Genomic DNA, 23,261 nt, shown 5'->3' with positions numbered 1-23,261 from the left:
GAACTGGTTAAATCCCGTTTGAACCGCTTAAAACCGGTTTAAAAGATGGAATTCTGTAAATCTGTCAATACTGAGGTTACAACCGGTTTAAAAGAAAAATTTGATATTACGGTGAAAAAAGCATATAAAGTGTAAAAATATGCAAATTGAGGTTCGAACCGGTTTAATCCTGTTTGAACCGGTTAAAACTCGTTTAAAACAAAAATTCTGATATTACCGTGAAAACAGCATATAAAGTGTAAAACATGCAAATTGAGGTTAGAACCGGTTTTATCAGGAAGAACCAGTTAAATCCGGTTTGAACCGCTTAAAACCGGTTTAAAAGAAAAATTTTTCTAATACTGTCTATACTGGATATAAAGAGTAAAACATGCAAATTGAGGTTCGAACCGGTTTAATCCTGTTTGAACCCATTAAAACTCGTTTAAAACAAAAATTCTGATATTACGGTTAAAACAGCATATAAAGTGTAAAACATGGAAATTGAGGTTACAACCGGTTTAAAAAAGAAATTCTTGTTCTACGGTCAAAAAAAAACATAAATTATTAAAATATAAAAATATTAGCAAATTTTATCCGGATAGAACCGGTTTAATAACTGTTGAAAACTCGTTTAAAAGAAAAATTCTGATATTACGGTGAAAAGAGCATATAAAGTGTAAAACATGGAAATTGAGGTTACAACCGGTTTAAAAGAAAAATTCTTGTTATACGGTGAAAAAAGCACATAAAGTGTAAAAATATGCAAATTGAGGTTAGAACCGGTTTTTCCCGGTTACCAGTTTAATACTGTTTAAAAGGTTTAATTCGGTTAAAACTTGTTTAAAAGAAAAATTTGATATGTAAGGTTAAAACCGGAGCATATAAAGTGTAAAAAAACATGCAAATTGAGGTTAGAACCGGTTTTTCCGGATTGTTTGGACCGCTTAAAACCGGTTTAAAAGAAAAATTTTTCTAATACGGTGAAAAAAGCATATAAAGTAAAACATGCAAATTGAGGTTAGAACCGGTTTTTCCGGATGGAACTGGTTAAATCCGGTTTGGACCGCTTAAAACCGGTTTAAAAGAAAAACAACCGGTTTTTCTAATACTGTCTATAATGGATATAAAGAGTAAAACATGCAAATTGAGGTTCGAACCGGTTTAATCCTGTTTGAACCGGTTAAAACTCGTTTAAAACAAAAATTCTGATATTACCGTGAAAACAGCATATAAAGTGTAAAACATGCAAATTGAGGTTACAACCAGTTTAAAAGGAAAATTTTGTTGTACGGTGAAAAGCACCTAAAGTGTAAAACATGCAAATTGAGGTTAGAACCGGTTTTTCCGGATGGAACTGGTTAAATCCGGTTTGAACCGCTTAAAACCGGTTTAAAAGAAAAATTTTTCTAATACTGTCTATACTGGATATAAAGAGTAAAACATGCAAATTGAGGTTAGAACCGGTTTTATCAGGAAGAACGGTTAAATCCGGTTTGAACCGCTGAAAACCGGTTTAAAAGAAAAATTTTTCTAATACTGTCTATACTGGATATAAGGAGTAAAAAGCAAAAAAAATTAGAACCGGTACGGTTTCGAGGTTACAAATGGCAAAACATGCCATTTGAGCTTCATACCGGTTAAATGCTGTTTGGACCGTTAAAACCGGTTTAAAAGAAAAATTCTTCTAATACTGTCAATACTGATGTTACAACCCGTTTAAAAAGGAAATTCTTGTTATACGTTGAAAAAAGCACATAAAGTATAAAAATATGCAAATTGAGGATAGAACCGGTTTAATACTGTTTTAAACTCGTTTAAAAGAAAAATTCTGATATTACGGTGAAAAGAGCATATAAAGTGTAATAACATGGAAATTGAGGTTACAACCGGTTTAAAAGAAAAATTCTTCTCATAAGCTGAAAAGAGCATATAAAGTGTAACAACATGCAAATTGAGGTTACAACCAGTTTCAAAGGGAAATACTTGTTGTACGTTGAAAAAAGCACCTAAAGTGTAAAAACATGCAAATTGAGGTTAGATCCGGTTTTTTCCGGATGGAACTGGTTAAATCCGGTTTGGACCGCTTAAATCCGGTTTAAAAGAAAAATTTTTCTAATACTGTCTATACTGGATATAAAGAGTAAAAACATGCAAATTGAGGTTAGAACCGGTTTTTCCGGATGAAACTGGTTAAATCCGGTTTGGACCGCTTAAATCCGGTTTGAAAGAAAATTTTTTCTAATACTGTGTATACTGGATATAAAGAGTAAAAACATGCAAATTGAGGTTCGAACCGGTTTAATCCTCTTTGAACCGGTTAAAACTCGTTTAAAACAAAAATTCTGATATTACCGTGAAAACAGCATATAAAGTGTAAAAACATGGAAATTGAGGTTAGAACCGGTTTTATCAGGAAGAACGGGTTAAATCCGGTTTGAACCGCTGAAAACCGGTTTAAAAGAAAAATTTTTCTAATACTGTCTATACTGGATATAAGGAGTATGTAAATGTAAAGTTACAAATGGCAAAACATGCCATTTGAGCTTCATACCGGTTAAATGCTGTTTGGACCGTTAAAACCGGTTTAAAAGAAAAATTCTTCTAATACTGTCAATACTGATGTTACAACCCGTTTAAAAAGGAAATTCTTGTTATACGTTGAAAAAAGCACATAAAGTATAAAAATATGCAAATTGAGGATAGAACCGGTTTAATACTGTTTTAAACTCGTTTAAAAGAAAAATTCTGATATTACGGTGAAAAGAGCATATAAAGTGTAATAACATGGAAATTGAGGTTACAACCGGTTTAAAAGAAAAATTCTTCTCATAAGGTGAAAAGAGCATATAAAGTGTAAAAACATACAAATTGAGGTTAGAACCGGTTAAATCCGGTTTGTAACGCTTAAAACCGGTTGAAAAGAAAAACTCCTCTAATACTGTCAATACTGAGGTTACAACCGGTTTCAAAGGGAAATTCTTGTTCTACGGTCAAAAAAGCACATAAATTGTTAATATATGCAAATTGAGGTTAGAACCGGTTTTTTTCCGGTTAGAACCGGTTTAATACTGTTTCAACCGGTGAAAACTTGTTTAAAAGAAAAATTCTGATATTACGGTGAAATGAGCATATAAAGTGTAAAAACAAGCAAATTGAGGTTACAACCAGTTTAAAAGGGAAATTCTTGTTGAACGGTGAAAAAAGCACCTAAATAGTAAAAACATGCAAATTGAGGTTAGAACCGGTTTTTTCCGGATGGAACTGGTTAAATTCGGTTTGGACCACTTAAAACCGTTTTAAAAGAAAAATTTTTCTAATACTGTCTATAATGGATATAAACAGTAAAACATGCAAATTGAGGTTCGAACCGGTTTAATCTTCTTTGAACCGGTTAAAACTCGTTTAAAACAAAAATTCTGATATTATGGTTAAAACTGCATATAAAGTGTAAAAAACATGCCAGTTTTATATAAAGTTTAATCCGGTAAAACATGGAAAACTTTTAAAAAGAGGTTAAAACCGGTTATTACGGTCAAAAACTGCATATAAAGTGTAAAAACATGCAAATTGAGGTTAAAAGAACCGTTTTTTATACGGATGGAAAAAGCACAGGTTAAAAATATGCAAATTGAGGTTAGAACCGGTTTGAATGAACCGGTTAAATCCGGTTTGAACCGCTTAAAACCGGTTTAAAAGAAAAATTCCTGTAATACTGTCAATACTGAGGTTACAACCGGTTTAAAAGGGAAATTCTTGTTATACGGTGAAAAAAGCACATAAAGTTTAAAAATATGCAAATTGAGGTTAGAACCGGTTTAATACTGTTTGAACCGGTTAAAACTCGTTTAAAAGAAAAATTCTGATATTACGGTGAAAAGAGCATATAAAGTGTAAAAACATGCAAATTGAGGTTCGAACCGGTTAAATCCGGTTTAAAACCGGTTTAAAAGAAAAATTCTTCTGTCAACCGGTATTAAAAAAACATACAAATTGAGGTTAGAACCGGTTAAAAACCGCTTGTTTAAAAGAAAAATTCTTCTAATACTGTCAATAAAGCATATAAAGAAAAACCGAGGTTCTAATACTGTAAATACTGCATATAAAGATTAAAACATGCAAATTGGGTTTCGAACCGGTTAAATCCAGTTTGGACCGCTTAAAACCGGTTTAAAAGATAAACTCCTCTAATATTGTCTATAATGGATATAAAGAGTAAAAACATGCAAATTGAGGTTCGAACCGGTTTAATCTTGTTTGAACCCATTAAAACTCGTTTAAAACAAAAATTCTGATATTACGGTTAAAACAGCATATAAAGTGTAAAAACATGGAAATTGAGGTTACAACCGGTTTAAAAGGAAATTTTTGTTCTACGGTCAAAAAAGCACCTAAAGTGTAAAATATGCAAATTGAGGTTAGAACCGGTTTTCCGGTTTAAACTGGTTTAATGGTTTGAACCGCTGAAAACTGGTTTAAAAGAAAATTCCTGTAATACTGTGGAAACTGAGGTTACAACCGGTTTAAAAGAAAATTCTTCTTATACGTGAAAAAAAGCATTGATAAAGTATAAAAATATACAAATTGAGGTTAGAACCGGTTTAATACTGTTTCAACCGGTTAAAACTCGTTTAAAACAAAAATTCTGATATTACCGTGAAAACAGCATATAAAGTGTAAAAACATGCAAATTGAGGTTAGAACCGGTTTTATCCGGATGGAACTGGTTAAATCCGTTTGGACCGGTTAAAAGAAAAAATTTTTCTAATACTGTTTAAAAGAAAAATTCTTCTAATACTGTGAAAACTGCATATAAAGTGTAAAAACATGCAAATTGAGGTTAGAACCGGTTTTATCATGATGAACTGGTTAAATCCGGTTTGAACCGCTTAAAACCGGTTTAAAAGAAAATTTTTCTAATACTGTCTATACTGGATATAAAGAGTAAAACATGCAAATTGAGGTTCGAACCGGTTTAATCCTCTTTGAACCGGTTAAAACTCGTTTAAAACAAAAAAAAATTCTGATATTACGGTGAAAACAGCATATAAAGTGTAAAAACATGGAAATTGAGGTTACAACCGGTTTAAAAGAACGGGTTAAATCTTGTTGAACGGTCAAAAAAAGCACATAAAGTGTAAAAATATGCAAATTGAGGTTAGAACCGGTTTTTTCGGTATGGAACTGGTTAAATACGGTTTCAAATGGCAAAAACCGGTTTAAAAGAAAATTCCGGTTAATACTGTTTGGACCGTTACAACCGGTTTAAAAGAAAAATTCTTCTAAAACTGTCAATATGCAAATTGAGGTTACAACCGGTTTAAAAGGAAAATTCTTGTTATACGTTGAAAAAGCACATAAAGTATAAAATATGCAAATTGAGGATAGAACCGGTTTAATACCGTTTAAAACTCGTTTAAAAGAAAAATTCTGATATTACGGTGAAAAGAGCATATAAAGTGTAAAACATGCAAATTGAGGTTAGAACCGGTTAAATCCGGTTTGGAACGCTTAAAACCGGTTTAAAAGAAAAATTCTTCTAATACTGTCTATACTGCATATAAAGAGTAAAACATGCAAATTGAGGTTAGAACCGGTTAAATCCGGTTTGGACCGCTTAAAACCGGTTTAAAAGAAAAATTCCTCTAATACTGTCTATAATGGATATAAAGAGTAAAAACATGCAAATTGAGGTTCGAACCGGTTTAATCTTGTTTGAACCGGTTAAAACTCGTTTAAAACAAAAATTCTGATATTACGGTTAAAACAGCATATAAAGTGTAAAACATGGAAATTGAGGTTACAACCGGTTTAAAAGGGAAATTTTTGTTATACGGTGAAAAAAGCACCTAAAGTGTAAAAATATGCAAATTGAGGTTAGAACCGGTTTTTTCCGGATGGAACTGGTTAAATCTGGTTTGAACCGCTTAAAACCGGTTTAAAAGAAAAATTCCTGTAATACTGTCAATAATGAGATTACAACCGGTTTAAAAGAAATTCGTTGTTATACGGTGAAAATGCAATAAAGTGTAAAACATGCAAATTGAGGTTAGAACCGAGTTTAATCCTGTTTGAACCGGTTAAAACTCGTTTAAAAGAAAAAAAGGGAAATACTGATATTACGGTGAAAAGAGCATATAAAGTGTAAAAACATGCAAATTGAGGTTAGAACCGGTTTAAAACTGTTTAAATCCGGTTTGGAAAAACTTTTTGTTGATACGGTGAAAAAGCATATAAAGTGTAAAAACATGCAAATTGAGGTTAGAACCGGTTTTATCATGATGAACTGGTTAAATCCGGTTTGAACCGCTTAAAACCGGTTTAAAAGAAAATTTTTCTAATACTGTCTATACTGGATATAAAGAGTAAAAACATGCAAATTGAGGTTCGAACCGGTTTAATCTTCTTTGAACCGGTTAAAACTCGTTTAAAACAAAAATTCTGATATTACGGTTAAAACAGCATATAAAGTGTAAAAACATGGAAATTGAGGTTACAACCGGTTTAAAAGAAAAATTTTGTTATACGGTCAAAAAAGCACATAAAGTTAAAAAATATGCAAATTGAGGTTAGAACCGGTTTAAGGAGTATGTAACGGTTAAAACCGGTTTAACCGGGTTTAAATTCTGTTTGTCAACCGTTAAAACCGGTTTAAAAGAAAAATTCTTCTAATACTGTCAATACTGATGTTACAACCCGTTTAATCCGGAAGGAAATTCTTGTTATACGTTGAAAAAGCACATAAAGAGCAAAAAATATGCAAATTGAGGAAATACCGGTTTAATACTGAGGTTACAACCGGTTTAAAAGGGAAATTCTTGTTATACGGTGAAAAAAGCACATAAAGTCTAAAAATATGCAAATTGAGGTTAGAACCGGTTTAATCCTGTTTAGACCGCATAAAACCGATTTAAAAGATAAATTCTCCTCAGAAGGTGAAAAGAGCATATAAAGTGTAAAAACATGCAAATTGAGGTTCGAACCGGTTAAATCCGGTTTGGACCGCTTATAACCGGTTTAAAAGAAAAATTCTTCTAATACTGTAAATACTGCATATAAAGATTAAAAACATGCAAATTGGGTTTCGAACCGGTTAAATCCAGTTTGGACCGCTTAAAACCGGTTTAAAAGATAAACTCCTCTAATATTGTCTATAATGGATATAAAGAGTAAAAACATGCAAATTGAGGTTCGAACCGGTTTAATCTTGTTTGAACCCATTAAAACTCGTTTAAAACAAAAATTCTGATATTACGGTTAAAACAGCATATAAAGTGTAAAAACATGGAAATTGAGGTTACAACCGGGTTAAAAAAGAAATTCTTGTTCTACGGTCAAAAAAGCACATAAATTATTAAAATATGCATATTGAGGTTAGAACCGGTTTTTTCCGGATGGAACTGGTTAAATTCGGTTTGGACCGCTTAAAACCGTTTTAAAAGAACAATTCTTCTAATACTGTCTATAATGGTATAAAGAGTTAAAACATGCAAATTGAGGTTCGAACCGGTTAAATCCGGTTTGGACCGCTTAAAACCGGTTTAAAAGAAAAATTCTTCTGATAAGGTGAATGAGCATATAAACTGGTTAAAACATGTTTGAACCGGTTAAAACCGGTTTAAAAGGGAAATTCTTCTTATACGTTGAAAAAAGCACATAAAGTATAAAAATATGCAAATTGAGGTTAGAACCGGTTTTATCATGATGAACGGGTTAAATCCGGTTTGAACCGGTTTAATCCTATTTGAACTGGTTAAAACTCGTTTAAAAGAAAAATTCTGATATTACGGTGAAAAGAGCATATAAAGTGTAACAACATGCAAATTGAGGTTACAACCAGTTTCAAAAAGAAATACTTGTTGTACGGTGAAAAAAGCACCTAAAGTGTAAAAACATGCAAATTGAGGTTAGAACCGGTTTTTTCCGGTTTGAACCGCTGAAAACCGGTTTAAAAGAAAAATTTTTCTAATACTGTCTATACTGGATATAAGGAGTAAAAACATGCCATTTGAGGTTCATACCGGTTAAATGCTGTTTGGACCGTTAAAACCGGTTTAAAAGAAAAATTCTTCTAATACTGTCAATACTGATGTTACAACCCGTTTAAAAAGGAAATTCTTGTTATACGTTGAAAAAAGCACATAAAGTATAAAAATATGCAAATTGAGGTTAGAACCGGTTTAATACTGTTTGAACAGGTTAAAACTCGTTTAAAAGAAAAATTCTGATATTACGGTGAAAAGAGCATATAAAGTGTAATAACATGGAAATTGAGGTTACAACCGGTTTAAAAGAAAAATTCTTCCTATAAGGTGGAAAGAGCATATAAAGTGTAAAAACATACAAATTGAGGTTAGAACCGGTTAAATCCGGTTTGTAACGCTTAAAACCGGTTGAAAAGAAAAAAACTCGTTTAAAACTTCCTCTAATACTGTCAATACTGAGGTTACAACCGGTTTCAAAGGGAAATTCTTGTTCTACGGTCAAAAAAGCACATAAATTGTTAATATATGCAAATTGAGGTTAGAACCGGTTTATCTCCAGTTAGAACCGGTTTAATACTGTTTCAACCGGTGAAAACTTGTTTAAAAGAAAAATTCTGATATTACGGTGAAATGAGCATATAAAGTGTAAAAACAAGCAAATTGAGGTTACAACCAGTTTAAAAGGGAAATTCTTGTTGAACGGTGAAAAAAGCACCTAAATAGTAAAAACATGCAAATTGAGGTTAGAACCGGTTTTTTCCGGATGGAACTGGTTAAATTCGGTTTGGACCACTTAAAACCGTTTTAAAAGAAAAATTCTTCTAATACTGTCTATAATGGATATAAACAGTAAAAACATGCAAATTGAGGTTCAAACCGGTTTAATCTTCTTTGAACCGGTTAAAACTCGTTTAAAACAAAAATTCTGATATTATGGTTAAAACTGCATATAAAGTGTAAAAACATGGAAATTCAGTTTACAACCGGTTTAAAAGAAAAATTTTTGTTATACGGTCAAAAAGCACCTAAAGTGTAAAAATATGCAAATTGAGGTTAGAACCGGTTTTTTCCGGATGGAACTGGTTAAATCCAGTTTGAACCGCTTAAAACCGGTTTAAAACCAGTTTCAAAGAAAAATACTTGTCCTGTAATACTGTCAATACTGAGGTTACAACCGGTTTAAAAGAAAAATTCTGATATTACGGTGAAAAGAGCATATAAAGTGTAAAAAACATGCAAATTGAGGTTAGAACCGGTTTAATCCTGTTTCAACCGCTTAAAACCGTTTAAAAGAAAAATTCTGATATTACGGTGAAAAGAGCATATAAAGTGTAAAACATGCAAATTTCGAACCGGTTAAATCCGGTTTGGACCGCTTAAAACCGGTTTAAAAGAAAAATTCTTCTAATACTGTAAATACTGCATATAAAGATTAAAACATGCAAATTGAGTTTCGAACCGGTTAAATCCAGTTTGGACCGCTTAAAACCGGTTTAAAAGATAAACTCCTCTAATATTGTCTATAAATGGATATAAAGAGTATAAACATGCATGCAAATTGAGGTTCGAACCGGTTTAATCTTGTTTGAACCCATTAAAACTCGTTTAAAACAAAAATTCTGATATTACGGTTAAAACAGCATATAAAGTGTAAAAACATGGAAATTGAGGTTACAACCGGTTTAAAAAAAAATTTTTGTTCTACGGTCAAAAAAGCACATAAAGTATAAAAATATGCAAATTGAGGTTAGAACCGGTTTTTGTCCGGATGGAACTGGTTAAATCCGGTTTGAACCGGAAATTAAAACCGGTTTAAAAGAAAAATTCTGTAATACTGTGAAAAGAGCATATAAAGTGTAAAACATGCAAATTGAGGTTACAACCGGTTTAAAGGGAAATACGGTTTTACGTTGAAAGGTGTAAAACATGCAAATTGAGGTTAGTTAAATGGAACTGGTTTTGGACCGCTTAAAACGGTTTAAAAGAAAAATTTTTCTAATACTGGATATACTGGATAAGAGTAAAAACATGCAAATTGAGGTTAGAACCGGTTTTCCGGATGAAACTGGTTAAATCCGGTTTGGACCGCTTAAAACCGGTTTAAAAGAAAATTTTTCTAATACTGTGTATACTGGATATAAAGAGTAAAACATGCAAATTGAGGTTCGAACCGGTTTAATCCTCTTTGAACCGGTTAAAACTCGTTTAAAACAAAAATTCTGATATTACCGTGAAAACAGCATATAAAGTGTAAAAACATGGAAATTGAGGTTAGAACCGGTTTTATCAGGAAGAACGGGTTAAATCCGGTTTGAACCGCTGAAAACCGGTTTAAAAGAAAAATTTTTCTAATACTGTCTATACTGGATATAAGGAGTATGTAAAAAAGTTACAAATGGCAAAACATGCCATTTGAGTTCATACCGGTTAAATGCTGTTTGGACCGTTAAAACCGGTTTAAAAGAAAAATTCTTCTAATACTGTATAATAAAAACTGATGTTACAACCCGGTTAAAAGGAAATTCTTGTTATACGTTGAAAAAAGCACATAAAGTATAAAAATATGCAAATTGAGGATAGAACCGGTTTAATACTGTTTTAAACTCGTTTAAAAGAAAAATTCTGATATTACGGTGAAAAGAGCATATAAAGTGTAATAACATGGAAATTGAGGTTACAACCGGTTTAAAAGAAAAATTCTTCTCATAAGCTGAAAAGAGCATATAAAGTGTAACAACATGCAAATTGAGGTTACAACCAGTTTCAAAGGGAAATACTTGTTGTACGTTGAAAAAGCACCTAAAGTGTAAAACATGCAAATTGAGGTTAGAATGGAACTGGTTAAATCCGGTTTGGACCGCTTAAAACCGGTTTAAAAGAAAAATTTTTCTAATACTGTCTATACTGGATATAAAGAGTAAAAACATGCAAATTGAGGTTAGAACCGGTTTTCCGATGAAACTGGTTAAATCCGGTTTGGACCGCTTAAAACCGGTTTGAAAGAAAACTTTTCTAATACTGTCTATACTGGATATAAAGAGTAAAACATGCAAATTGAGGTTCGAACCGGTTTAATCCTCTTTGAACCGGTTAAAACTCGTTTAAAACAAAAATTCTGATATTACCGTGAAAACAGCATATAAAGTGTAAAACATGGAAATTGAGGTTAGAACCGGTTTAATCAGGAAGAACAGGTTAAATCCGGTTTGAACCGCTGAAAACCGGTTTAAAAGAAAAATTTTTCTAATACTGTCTATACTGGATATAAGGAGTTGTAAAAAAAGCATGTAAATGTAAGGAGTTACAAATGGCAAAACATGCCATTTGAGCTTCATACCGGTTAAATGCTGTTTGGACCGTTAAAACCGGTTTAAAAGAAAAATTCTTCTAATACTGTCAATACTGATGTTACAACCCGTTTAAAAAGGAAATTCTTGTTATACGTTGAAAAAAGCACATAAAGTATAAAAATATGCAAATTGAGGTTAGAACCGGTTTAATACTGTTTTAAACTCGTTTAAAAGAAAAATTCTGATATTACGGTGAAAAGAGCATATAAAGTGTAATAACATGGAAATTGAGGTTACAACCGGTTTAAAAGAAAAATTCTTCTCATAAGGTGAAAAGAGCATATAAAGTGTAAAAACATACAAATTGAGGTTAGAACCGGTTAAATCCGGTTTGTAACGCTTAAAACCGGTTGAAAAGAAAAACTCCTCTAATACTGTCAATACTGAGGTTACAACCGGTTTCAAAGGGAAATTCTTGTTCTACGGTCAAAAAAGCACATAAATTGTTAATATATGCAAATTGAGGTTAGAACCGGTTTTTTTCCGGTTAGAACCGGTTTAATACTGTTTCAACCGGTGAAAACTTGTTTAAAAGAAAAATTCTGATATTACGGTGAAATCTAAAGTGTAAAAACAAGCATTGACAACCAGTTTAAAAGAAATTTTTTGATGAAAAAATAGTAAAACATGCAAATTGAGGTTAGAACCGGTTTTTTCCGGATGGAACTGGTTAAATTCGGTTTGGACCACTTAAAACCGTTTTAAAAGAAAAATTCTTCTAATACTGTCTATAATGGATATAAAGAGTAAAAACATGCAAATTGAGGTTCGAACCGGTTTAATCCTGTTTGAACCGGTTAAAACTCGTTTAAAAGAAAAATTCTGATATTACGGTGAAAAGAGCATATAAAGTGTAAAAACAAGCAAATTCAGGTTACAACCAGTTTAAAAGGGAAATTCTTGTTGTACGGTGAAAAAAGCACCTAAAGTGTAAAAACATGGAAATTGAGGTTAGAACCGGTTTTATCATGATGAACGGGTTAAATCCGGTTTGAACCGCTTAAAATCGGTTTAAAAGAAAAATTTTTCTAATGCTGTCAATACTGGATATAAACAGTAAAAACATGCAAATTGAGGTTCGAACCGGTTTAATCTTCTTTGAACCGGTTAAAACTCGTTTAAAACAAAAATTCTGATATTATGGTTAAAACTGCATATAAAGTGTAAAAACATGGAAATTCAGTTTACAACCGGTTTAAAAGAAAAATTTTTGTTATACGGTCAAAAAAGCACCTAAAGTGTAAAAATATGCAAATTGAGGTTAGAACCGGTTTTTTCCGGATGGAACTGGTTAAATCCAGTTTGAACCGCTTAAAACCGGTTTAAAAGAAAAATTCCTGTAATACTGTCAATACTGAGGTTACAACCGGTTTAAAAGAAAAATTTTTGTTATACGGTTATATTAAAAACATGCAAATTGAGGTTAGACCGGTTTAAATCCGTTTAAAAAATTACGGTGAAAAGAGCATATAAAGTGTAAAAACATGCAAATTGAGGTTCGAACCGGTTAAATCCGGTTTGGACCGCTTATAACCGGTTTAAAAGAAAAATTCTTCTAATACTGTAAATACTGCATATAAAGATTAAAAACATGCAAATTGGGTTTCGAACCGGTTAAATCCAGTTTGGACCGCTTAAAACCGGTTTAAAAGATAAACTCCTCTAATATTGTCTATAATGGATATAAAGAGTAAAAACATGCAAATTGAGGTTCGAACCGGTTTAATCTTGTTTGAACCCATTAAAACTCGTTTAAAACAAAAATTCTGATATTACGGTTAAAACAGCATATAAAGTGTAAAAACATGGAAATTGAGGTTACAACCGGGTTAAAAAAGAAATTCTTGTTCTACGGTCAAAAAAGCACATAAATTATTAAAATATGCAAATTGAGGTTAGAACCGGTTTTTTCCGGTTAGAACCGGTTTAATACTGTTTCAACCGGTGAAAACTTGTTTAAAAGAAAAATTCTGATATTACGGTCAAAAAGAGCATATAAAGTGTAAAAACATGCAAATTGAGGTTACAACCGGTTTAAAAGGGAAATTTTTGTTATACGGTGAAAAAAGCACCTAAAGTGTAAAAATGCAAATTGAGGTTAGAACCGGTTTTATCATGATGAACGGGTTAAATCCGGTTTGAACCGCTTAAAATCGGTTTAAAAGAAAAAGTTACAACCGGTTTAAAAGGGAAATTCTTGTTATACGGTGTCTATAAAAGGACATAAAGTTTAAAAAAACATGCAAATTGAGGTTAGAACCGGTTTAATCCTGTTTGAACCGGTTAAAACTCGTTTAAAAGAAAAATTCTGATATTACGGTGAAAAGAGCATATAAAGTGTAAAAACATGCAAATTGAGGTTACAACCAGTTTAAAAGGGAAATTCTTGTTGTACGGTGAAAAAAGCACCTAAAGTGTAAAAACATGCAAATTGAGGTTAGAACCGGTTTTTTCCGGATGGAACTGGTTAAATCCGGTTTGAACCGCTTAAAACCGTTTTAAAAGAAAAATTTTCTAATACTGTCAATACTGGATATAAACAGTAAAAACATGCAAATTGAGGTTCGAACCGGTTTAATCTTCTTTGAACCGGTTAAAACTCGTTTAAAACAAAAATTCTGATATTATGGTTAAAACTGCATATAAAGTGTAAAAACATGGAAATTCAGTTTACAACCGGTTTAAAAGAGAAATTTTTGTTATACGGTCAAAAAAGCACCTAAAGTGTAAAATATGCAAATTGAGGTTAGAACCGGTTTTCCGGATGGAACTGGTTAAATCCAGTTTGAACCGCTTAAAACCGGTTTAAAAGAAAAATTCCTGTAATACTGTCAATACTGAGGTTACAACCGGTTTAAAAGAAAATTCTGATATTACGGTGAAAAGAGCATATAAAGTGTAAAACATGCAAATTGAGGTTAGAACCGGTTAAATCCGGTTTGGACCGCTTATAACCGGTTTAAAAGAAAAATTCTTCTAATACTGTAAATACTGCATATAAAGATTAAAACATGCAATTGAATTACAACCGGTTTCAGAACCGGTTAAATCCAGTTTGGACCGCTTAAAACCGGTTTAAAAGATAAACTCCTCTAATACTGTCTATAATGGATATAAAGAGTAAAACATGCAAATTGAGGTTCGAACCGGTTTAATCTTGTTTGAACCCATTAAAACTCGTTTAAAACAAAAATTCTGATATTACGGTTAAAACAGCATATAAAGTGTAAAAACATGGAAATTGAGGTTACAACCGGGTTAAAAAAGAAATTCTTGTTCTACGGTCAAAAAAGCACATAAATTATTAAAATATGCAAATTGAGGTTAGAACCGGTTTTTTACTGTTAGAACCGGTTTAATACTGTTTCAACCGGTGAAAACTTGTTTAAAACAAAAAATTCTGGAATTTACAACCGGTTAAAAAAAAATTCTTCAAATTGAGGTTACAACCGGTTTAAAAGGGAAATTTTTGTTATACGGTCAAAAAAGCACCTAAAGTGTAAAAATATGCAAATTGAGGTTAGAACCGGTTTTTTCCGGATGGAACTGGTTAAATCCGGTTTGAACCGCTTAAAACCGGTTTAAAAAAGAAAAATTCTGTAATACTGTCAAAAGAAAAAATTTTTGTTATACGGTGAAAAAAAGCACCTAAATAGTAAAAACATGCAAATTGAGGTTAGAACCGGTTTTATCCGGATGAACTGGTTAAATCCGGTTTGGACCGCTTAAAACCGGTTTAAAAGAAAAATTTTTCTAATACTGTCAATACTGGATATAAACAGTAAAACATGCAAATTGAGGTTCGAACCGGTTTAATCCTCTTTGAACCGGTTAAAACTCGTTTAAAATAAAAATTCTGATATTACGGTTAAAACTGCATATAAAGTGTAAAAACATGGAAATTCAGGTTACAACCGGTTTAAAAGGGAAATTTTTGTTATACGGTCAAAAAAGCACCTAAAGTGTAAAAATATGCAAATTGAGGTTAGAACCGGTTTTATCATGATGAACGGGTTAAATCCGGTTTGAACCGCTTAAAATCGGTTTAAAAAAAATTTTTCTAATACTGTCAATACTGGATATAAACAGTAAAAACATGCAAATTGAGGTTCGAACCGGTTTAATCTTCTTTGATCCGGTTAAAACTTGTTTAAAACAAAAATTCTGATATTACGGTTAAAACTGCATAAAAGTGTAAAAACATGGAAATTGAGGTTAGAACCAGTTTTATCTCGATGGAACTGGTTAAATCCGGTTTGAACCGGTTTAATCCTATTTGAACTGGTTAAAACTCGTTTAAAAGAAAAATTCTGATATTACGGTCAAAAGAGCATATAAAGTGTAACAACATGCAAATTGAGGTTACAACCAGTTTCAAAGGGAAATACTTGTTGTACGGTGGGAAAACTTGTTGTAAGCACCTAAAGTGTAAAAACATGCAAATTGAGGTTAGATCCGGTTTTTTCCGGAAACTGGTTAAATCCGGTTTGGACCGCTTAAACTGGGTTAAAAAAAATTTTTCTAATACTGTTTATACTGGATATAAAGAGTAAGGATTGAGGTTAGAACCGGTTTTCCGGATGAAACTGGTTAAATCGGTTTGGACCGCTTAAATGGGTTTAAAAGAAAATTTTTCTAATACTGTGTATACTGGATATAAAGAGTAAAAACATGCAAATTGAGGTTCGAACCGGTTTAATCCTCTTTGAACCGGTTAAAACTCGTTTAAAACAAAAATTCTGATATTACCGTGAAAACAGCATATAAAGTGTAAAAACATGGAAATTGAGGTTAGAACCGGTTTTATCAGGAAGAACTTGTTAAATCCGGTTTGAACCGCTGAAAACCGGTTTAAAAGAAAAATTTTTCTAAACTGTCTATACTGGATTTGGACCGTTAAAACCGGTTTAAATACCGGTTAAAATTTGGACCGTCTAATACTGTCAATACTGATACTTACAACCCAACCCGTTTAAAAGGAAATTCTTGTTATACGTTGAAAAAAGCACATAAAGTATAAAAATATGCAAATTGAGGTTAGAACCGGTTTAATACTGTTTCAAACTCGTTAAAACTCGTTTAAAAGAAAAATTCTGATATTACGGTGAAAAGAGCATATAAAGTGTAAAACATGCAAATTGAGGTTACAACCGGTTTGCTGTTGCTAGGGAAATTTTCCCCAATTCTTGCCCCCGTTGCTAGGGATATTTTACCCACTTTTTGACCCCGTTGCTAGGGAAATTTCTCTAAATTCTGCCCCGTTGCTAGATATATTTTACCCACTCCTTGCCCCGTTGCTAGGGAAATTTCCCCCAATTCTTGCCCCGTTGCTGGCGATATCTTCCCCACTTGAACCGTTGCTGGGATATTTTCCACACTCCTTGCTGACCCGTGGCTAGAAAATTTTCCCCATACTGCCCCGTTGCTGGGAGGATTCCCTGAGTTCTATCACCCCGTTGCTGGGAAATTTCCTTCTTTCTTGGTTGTTGCTGGGAGATTTCCCTGATTCTATCCCCCGTTGCTGGGGAGGTTGCTTCTTTTTGCCCCTGTCTGTCCCGACGTTGCCCCACTCCTTGCTCCGTTGCTGGGGATTTTCCTCACTTCTTGCCCCGTTGCTGGAGAAATTTTTTCCCCCCGTTGCTGGGACTTTCTTGCCCCGTTGCTGGGAAATTTCCCCATGATCTTGCCCCGTTGCTGGGAGATTTCCCACTTCTTGCCCCGTTGCTAGGGAAATTTCCCCACTTCTTGCCCCCGTTGCTGGGAAATTTCCCTCCACTTCTTGCCCCGTTGCTGGGAGATTTCCCCACTTCTTGCCCCCCCGTTGCTGGACGTTTGCCTCCTTGCCCCCCCTGTCTGACGAAATTTCCCCACTCCTTGCCCCGTTGCTGGGAAGATTCCCTCACTTTTGCCCCGTTGCTGGAGATTTCCCCCCCTTCTTGCCCCGTTGCTGGGAGTTTGCTCACTTCTTGCCCCGTTGCTTTTTCCCCACTTCTTGCCCCCCGTTGCTAGGGAAATTTCCCTCAATTCTTGCTTCCGTTGCTGGGAGATTTTCCCAACTCCCTGTTGCCCCCACTTTTGCTGGGAGATTTCCCCAATTCTTGCCCCGTTGCTGGGGATATTTTCCCCACTCCTTGAACCCCGTTGCTGGGAAATTTCCCTCCTTGCCCCGTTGCTGGGAGATTTCCCCACTTCTTGCCCCGTTGCTGGGAATTTCCTGACTTCTGCACCCGTTGCTGGGAGATTTACCCACTTCTTGCCCCGTTGCTGGGAATTTCCCCGTTGCTTGGAAATTTCCCACACCCTCACTTCTTGCCCTGTTGCTGGGAGAGATTTGCCCCATTCTTGCCCCGTTGCTGGACGTTTCCCTCACTCCTTGCCCCGTTGCTGGGAAATTTCCCTCACTTCTTGCCCCGTTGCTGGGAGATTTCCCACACTTCTCCCCCGTTGCTGGGAATTTTCCCCACTTCTTGCCCCCGTTGCTAGGAGAATTTCCCACACTCCTTGCCCCGTTGCTGGGAGATTTCCCCACTTCTTGCCCCCGTTGCTGGGATATTTTCCCATTCCTTGCCCCGTTGCTGGGAATTTTCCACTTCTTGCCCGTTGCTGGGAGTTTCCCCTCCTTGCTTGCTGGGAGTTGCCCCTTGCTGTCCCGACGTTGGTCCACTCCTTGCCCCGTTTCTAGGGATATTTTACCCACTCCTTGCCCCCGTTGCTAGGGAAATTTCCCTCACTTCTTGCCCCGTTGCTAGGGAAATTTCCCACAATTCTTGCCCTGTTGCTAGGGAAATTTACTCCACTTCTTGCCCTTGTTGCTAGGGAAAATTCCCTCACTTTTTGCCCCCGTTGCTAGGGAATTTCCCTCACTTCTTGCCCCCGTTGCTAGGGAAATTTGCTCCACTTCTTGCCCCGTTGCTCGGGAAATTTACTCCACTTCTTGCCCCGTTGCTAGGGAAATTTCCCTCAATTCTTGCCCCCATTCTAGGGAAATTTTCCCAACTCATTGCCCCCGTTTCTAGGGAAATTTTCCCCAATTCTTGCCCCCGTTGCTAGGGATATTTTCCCCACTTTTTGCCCCCCGTTGCTAGGGAAATTTCTCTAAATTCTGCCCCGTTGCTAGATATATTTTACCCACTCCTTGCCTCCGTTGCTAGGGAAATTTCCCCCAATTCTTGCCCCCGTTGCTAGGGATATCTTCCCCACTTTTGAACCGTTGCTAGGGATATTTTCACCACTCCTTGCCCCCCTTGCTTGGGAAATTTGCTTCACTTCTTGCCCCCTATCCCGACGTTGCCCCCACTCCTTGCCCCGTTGCTAGGGAAATTTCCCCACTTCTTGCCCCCGTTGCTAGGGAAATTTCCCTCAATTCTTGCCCCCGTTGCTAGGGATATTTTCCACACTCCTTGCCCCCGTTGTTAGAGAAATTTCCCCCACTTCTTGCCCCCGTTGCTAGGGAAATTTCTCCCACTTCTTGCCCCCGTTGCTAAGGAAATTTCCCACAATTCTATCACCCCGTTTCTAGGGAAATTTACTCCACTTCTTGCCCCCGTTGCTAGGGAAATTTCCCCACTTCTTGCCCCCTGTTGCTGGGAAATTTCCCACATTCTATCACCCCGTTGCTAGGGAAATTTGCCCCTTTTTTGCCCCTGTCCCGACGTTGCCCCACTCCTTGCCCCGTTGCTAGGGAAATTTCCCTCACTTCTTGCCTCCGTTGCTGGGAAATTTCCCTCACTTCTTGCCCCCGTTGCTGGGAGGTTTCTCCCTTCTTGCCCCGTTGCTGGGAATTTCCCCACTTCTTGCCCCCCGTTGCTGGGAAATTTCCCTGATTCTATCACCCCGTTGCTGGGAATTTGCCCCACTTCTTGCCCCCTGTCCCAACGTTGCCCCCCTCCTTGCCCCGTTGCTAGGGAAATGTCCCCCACTTCTTGCCCCCGTTGCTAGGGAAATTTCCCTCAATTCTTGCTTCCGTTGCTAAGGAAATTTTCCCCACTCATTGCCCCCGTTGCTAGGGAAATTTTCTTCACTCCCTGCCCCCGTTGCTGGAATTTTCCCCAATTCTTGCCCCCGTTGCTAGGGATATTTTACCCACTTTTTGACCCCGTTGCTAGGGAAATTTCTCCTAAATTCTGCCCCGTTGCTAGATATATTTTACCCACTCCTTGCCCCGTTGCTAGGGAAATTTCCCCCAATTCTTGCCCCCGTTGCTAGGGATATCTTCCCCACTTTTTGAACCCGTTGCTGAGGATATTTTCCACACTCCTTGACCCCGTTGCTAGGAAAATTTCCGCCACTTCTTGCCCCCATTGCTAGGGAAATTTCCCACAATTCTATCACCCCGTTGCTGGGAAATTTCCCCACTTCTTGCCCCCGTTGCTGAGGAAATTTCCCACAATTCTATCACCCGTTGCTAGGGATATTGCCCCCCTTTTTGCCTCCTGTCCCGACGTTCCCCCACTACTTGCCCCGTTGCTAGGGAAATTTCCCTCACTTCTTGCCCCCGTTGCTAGGGAAATTTCCCTCACTTCTTGCACCCGTTGTTAGGGAAATTAATCCACTTCTTGCCCCCGTTGCTAGGGAAATTTCCCCCACTTCTTGCCCCGTTGGTGGGAATTTCCCTGATTCTATCACCCCGTTGCTGGGGAGTTTCTCCATTTCTTGCCCCGTTGCTGGAGATTTCCCCACTTCTTGCCCCTGTTGCTGGGAGATTTCCCTGATTCTATCACCCCGTTGCTGGGAGTTGCTTGCCCCTTGCCCCCCTGTCCCGACGTTCCCCCACTCCTTGCCCCGTTGCTAGGGAAAATTCCCTCACTTTTTGCCCCCGTTGCTAGGGAAATTTCCCTCACTTCTTGCCCCGTTGCTAGGGAAATTTCCTCCACTTCTTGCCCCCGTTGCTCGGGAAATTTACTCCACTTCTTGCCCCCGTTGCTAGGGAAATTTCCCTCAATTCTTGCCCCCTTTCTAGGGAAATTTTCCCAACTCATTGCCCCCGTTGCTAGGGAAATTTCCCCCAATTCTTGCCCCCGTTGCTAGGGATATTTTACCCACTTTTTGACCCCGTTGCTAGGGAAATTTCTCCAATTTGCTGCCCCGTTGCTAGATATATTTTACCCACTCCTTGCCCCGTTGCTAGGGAAATTTCCCCCAATTCTTGCCCCCGTTGCTAGGGATATCTTCCCCACTTTTTGAACCCGTTGCTGAGGATATTTTCCACACTCCTTGCCCCTTTTGCTAGGGAAATTTCCCCCACTTCTTGCCCCGTTGCTAGGGAAATTTCCCACAATTCTATCACCCCGTTGCTAGGGAAATTTACTCCTTCTTGCCCCCGTTGCTAGGGAAATTTCCCACAATTCTATCCCCGTTGCTAGGGAAATTTGCCCCCTTTTTGCCCCCTGTCCCGACGTTGCCCCCACTCCTTGCCCCGTTGCTAGGGAAATTTCCCTCACTTCTTGCCCCGTTGCTGGGGAAATTTCCCTCACTTCTTGCCCCCTGTTGCTGGGAATTTTCTCCTGATTCTTGCCCCCTTTGCTGGGAGTTGCCCCACTTCTTGCCCCCTGTTGCTGGGAGATTTCCCTGATTATATCACCTCGTTGCTGGAAATTTCCCCCATTTCTTGCCCCCGTTGCTAGGGATATTTTACCCACTCCTTGACCCCGTTGCTAGGGAAATTTCTCCAAATTCTGCCCCCGTTGCTAGGGATATTTTACCCACTCATTGCTTCCGTTGCTAGGGAAATTTGCCCCACTTCTTGCCCCCTGTCCCGACGTTGGTCCACTCCTTGCCCCGTTGCTAGGGATATTTTACCCACTCCTTGCCCCCGTTGCTAGGGAAATTTCCCTCACTTCTTGCCCCGTTGCTGGGAGATTTCCCCACTTCTTGCCCCTGTTGCTGGGAAATTTCTCCACTTCTTGCCCCCGTTGCTGGGAGATTTCCACCATTCTATCACCCCGTTGCTGGGATATTTTCCCACTTTTTGCCCCTGTTGCTGGGATATTTTCCACACTCTTTTGCCCCGTTGCTAGGGAAATTTCCCCACTTCTTGCCCCGTTGCTGGGAGATTTTCTTCCACTCTCTTGCCCCGTTGCTGGGAAATTTCCCACTTCTTGCCCCGTTGCTGGGGAAATTTTCCCACTTTTTTTGCCCCGTTGCTGGGGATATTTTCCCCGTTGCTCTTCTGCCCCCGTTGCTAGGGAATTTCACATCCACTTCTTGCCCCTTCTTGCTGTTGAGAATTTCCCCACTTCTTGCCCCCCGTTGCTGGGAAATTTCCCCCACTTCTTGCCCCGTTGCTGGGATGTTTTCCCACTCCTTGCCCCGTTGCTTGGGAGATTTCCCACTGCTTGCCGTTGCTCTCCTCTGCTCACCCTTGCTCTGGGGATGTTTTCCCACTTCTTGCCCTGTCCTGACGTTGCCCCACTTGCCCCTGTTGCTGGGGAATTTCCCCACTTGCTTGCCCCATATTTCCCGACGTTGCCCCTGCTGCTACTCTTGCCCCTGTTGCTGGGGATATTTTCCCCACCTTCTTGCCCCTGTTGCTGGGAAATTTCCCTCACTTCTTGCCCCGTTGCTGGGGATATTTTCCCACTCCTTGCCCCGTTGCTGGGAAATTTCCCCCCCACTTCTTGCCCTTGTTGCTGGGAGATTTTCCCACTCCTTGCCCCGTTGCTAGGTGCTGGGAGATTTCCCCTTTTTTTGCCCCTGTTGCTGGGATGTTTTCCCACTCCTTGCCCCGTTGCTGGGAAATTTCCCCACTTCTTGCCCCGTTGCTGGGAGATTTCCCACAATTCTATCCCCGTTGCTGGGAAATTCCCCACTTCTTGCCCGTTGCTGGGGAATTTCCCCACTTCTTGCCCCCCGTTGCTGGGAAATTTCCTCAATTCTATCACCCCTGTTGCTGGGAGATTTTGCTTGCTTGCCCCCCTGTCCCGACGTTCCCCCACTCCTTGCCCCGTTGCTGGGAATTTTCCCTCACTTCTTGCCCCGTTGCTGGGATTTTGCCCCGGTTGCTGGGAAATTTCCCTCACTTCTTGCCCCGTTGCTGGGGAAATTTCTCCACACTTCTTGCCCCATTGCTGGGGAGATTTCCCCACTTCTTGCCCCGTTGCTGGGGAGATTTCCCTTGTCCCCGTTGCTGGGATATCACCCCTGTTGCTGGGAGTTGCTCCCACTTCTTGCCCCCGTTGCTGGGAAATTTCCCCACTTCTTGCCCCGTTGCTGGGAGATTTCCCTGATTCTATCACCCGTTGCTGGGAAATTTGCCCACTTCTTTTGCCCTGTCCCGACGTTTGCCCCACTCCTTGCCCCGTTGCTGGGAATTTCCCCACTTCTTGCCCCGTTGCTGGGAGATTTTCCTCCACTTCTTGCCCCCCCGTTGCTGGGGATTTTTCCCCACCACTTCTTGCCCCCTGTTGCTGGGAGATTTCCCCATTCTTGCCCCCCATTCTAGGGAAATTTTCCCCACTCATTGCCCCCCGTTGCTAGGGAAATTTTCCCCACTTCTTGCCCCCGTTGCTAGGGATATTTTCCCCACTTTTTGCCCCCGTTGCTAGGGATATTTTCCACACTCTTTGCCCCGTTGCTAGGGAAATTTCCCCCACTTCTTGCCCCGTTGCTAGGGAAATTTCCCCACTTCTTGCCCCGTTGCTAGGGAAATTTCCCCACTTCTTGCCCCCGTTGCTAGGGATATTTTCCCCACTCCTTGCCCCCATTGCTTGGGAAATTTGCTTCACTTCTTGCCCCTATCCCGACGTTGCTTCACTCCTTGCCCCTGTTGCTGGGAGATTTCCCCACTTCTTGCCCCCGTTGCTAGGGAAATTTCCCCAATTCTTGCCCCCGTTGCTAGGGATATTTTCCACACTCCTTGCCCCTTCTGCCTTGCTGGGGAAATTTCCCCACTTCTGCCCCGTTGCTAGGAATTTACTCCACCTCTTGCCCCTGTTGCTGGGAGTTTCCC

The sequence above is a fragment of the Tachypleus tridentatus genome, unplaced genomic scaffold (assembly GCF_004210375.1).
Source record: "Tachypleus tridentatus isolate NWPU-2018 unplaced genomic scaffold, ASM421037v1 Hic_cluster_2, whole genome shotgun sequence".
NCBI lineage: Eukaryota > Metazoa > Arthropoda > Merostomata > Xiphosura > Limulidae > Tachypleus > Tachypleus tridentatus.
The sequence above is the reverse complement of the archived record's forward strand: the minus strand, read 5'-3'. Positions refer to the sequence as shown.